The 2,623-nt window shown below is 42.4% G+C and overlaps 1 pseudogene; it reads right to left on the reverse strand.

Moving 5' to 3' along the window:
* Window positions 1-132: 132 nt before the first annotated feature.
* On the reverse strand, window positions 133-251 carry LOC113222821 (annotated as a pseudogene).
* Window positions 252-2,623: the final 2,372 nt, after the last annotated feature.

A 2,623-nucleotide genomic window follows, 5' to 3' on the forward strand; every position in this document is an offset into this window, starting at 1 on the left:
GAATGCATAAATAAAATGTGGCATATCCATTTAATGGAATATTATTTGACCACAAAGAGAAATTAAGTACTGATATACACTACAGCATGGAAGAAACTTGAAAAATTAGGCTAAATGAAAGAAGTCAGTCACAAAAATTGCATGATTACATTTATTTATGTTTATTTTTATTCCATCCTCAGATAGGGGACACATCAAACTGATAAGGACAGATACTACACTTGATTTTAGCTGAAAGGTCAAGAAGTAATTTGCATGATTCCATTTATATGAAACATCCAAAGCAGGGAACTGTAGGTGGTTCTCTAGGGCAAGGAGATGTTGGGGGGTGAGTGTAGAAAGAAGGACTGACTGCTAAAATGCATGAGATTTCTTTTTTTATTTTTTTGAGACAGTGTCTCATTCCATTGCCCAGGATGGAATGCTGTGGCACGTGATTACAGCTCACTGCAGCCTCGACTTCTCCAGGCTCGGGGGATCCTTCTGCCTTGACCTCCCAAGTAGTTACAGGCACATGCCACCATACCTGGGTCATTTTTTATTTTTTATTTTTTGTATAGGCAGGTTTTGCCATGTATAGCATTTTTGTGTAGGCAGGTTTTTGCCATGTTGCCCAGGCTGGTCTCAGACTTCTAGACTCAAACCATCTACCTCAGCCTCCAAAAGTGCTGGGATTACAGGCGTGAGCCAATGCACCCAGCTCAGGTATGAAGCTTCTTTTGCGGGTGATAAAATGTTCTAAAGTTGATTGTGATGACAGCTGTGTAACTTTTGTGAATTATACTAAAAGACCAATGAAATGTATACTTTATATTTGTGAATTATATGTGAATTATATCTTTGTCTTAAAAAGTCTTCTGTGTAGGGAAGAATGCCTGTGTTTTTAGTGGGAAGTGAATCAAGCAGGGAAGCAAGACTTCCTCAATCTCAATACCACTGGATTCATATTTCAAGAAGTCTCACAAATTAGCCGGGCATGGCGGCACGCACCTGTAGTCCCAGCTACTCCGGAAGCTGAGGTAATGAGGAAAGAAAAAGACCCCCTCACATTGTTTTATGTTGTTTTATACTCAGTACTTGTTTTAAGAAAAAAAACAAGGAAGTAAAACCAAAGACAGGCAGCCCGGCACCAGGCCCAAAACCAGGCCTAAAACCAGGCCTGGGTCTGCCTGGCCTAAACCCAGTAGTTAAAAATCAACTTATAGCTTAGAAACTGATGTTATTCATAGATTTCAGACATTGTGTAGAAGAACACTGTGAAACTCCCTGCCCTGTTCCATTTCTATCAGTGCATTAAACCGCTGTCACATATCCCCTAGATTGCTCAATCAATCACAACCCTTTCATGTGGAATCTTTAGTGTTGTGAGCCCTTAAAAGGGACAGAAATTGTGCACGCGGGGAGCTCGGATTTTGAGACAGTAGCTTGCCGATGCTCCCAGCTGAATAAAGCCCTTGCTTCTACAACTTGGTGTCTGAGAGGTTTTGTCTGTGGCCTGTCCTGCTGCAGTAAGAGAATTGCTTGAACCTGGGAGGCAGAAGTTGCAGTGAGCCGAGATTGTGCCATTGCACTCCAGCCTGGGAGATGGAGTGCAAGATTCCGACTCCATTAAAAGAAACAACAAAAAAAAGAAGCCTCACTCAGTCCAGTGTCCGTCTAAGGAAAATCTACCCCAAGCAGGCTTTGTACCCTATCTTTCCTATTATGCTTCATTTCGTTTGGTAACTGTTGTAAATGTTTCTTTTATTTGAATTTTCTTTCAGATAGATTTTTAATAAGAGCAAAGAGAGATCACAAAAATATGCAGCAGATGTTTCCACTGGAACAGGGAACTAGAGGTCAGGGATGGGGAGGCACATAAGATGCATCCTTTGCATATTTGAAATTTTTTATTTTTTTATTTTTATTTTTTTGAGACGGAGTTTCGCTCATCGCCCAGCTAGTGCGATCTTGGCTCACTGCAACCTCCGCCTCCCAGGTTCAAACAATTCTCCTGCCTCAGCCTCCTGAGTAGCTGGGATTACAGGCTCCCGCCACCACGCTCGGCTAATTTTTTGTATTTTCAGTAGAGACAGGGTTTCGTCATGTTGGGCAGGCTGGTCTGGAACTCCTGCACTCAGGTGATCCACCCTCCTCGACCTCCCAAAGTGCTGGGATTACAGGCATAAGTCACGGTGCCCGGTTTTTTTGTTTGTTTGTTTTGGTTTTTTTTTTTTTTTTTTTTTTTTTTGAGACGGAGTTTCACTCTTGTTGCTCAGGCTGGAGTGCAATAGCAGGATCTCAGCTCACCGCAACCTCTGCCTCAGCCTACTGAGTAGCTGGGATTACAGGCATGTGCCACCATGCCCGGCTAATTTTGTATTTTTAGTAGAAACGGGGTTTCTCCATGTTGGTCAGATTGGTCTCAAACTCTCGACCTCAGGTGATCTGCCTGCCTGAGCCTCCCAAAGTGCTGAGATTACAGGTGTAAGCCACCGTGCCCCGCCTGTTTGAAATTTTTGCCACTGGCTTTAAAAAATAAAATTGGCATCTCATTTAGATGTAAAAAAATATTCAACTCAAATGTGCAAGTGATGTCTAAAGCCTGTGCATAATATACATTCAAAAAAGAGGTGGGAGAGAG

Source organism: Piliocolobus tephrosceles, unplaced genomic scaffold (genome assembly GCF_002776525.5).
Source record: "Piliocolobus tephrosceles isolate RC106 unplaced genomic scaffold, ASM277652v3 unscaffolded_35430, whole genome shotgun sequence".
NCBI classification, from domain to species: domain Eukaryota; kingdom Metazoa; phylum Chordata; class Mammalia; order Primates; family Cercopithecidae; genus Piliocolobus; species Piliocolobus tephrosceles.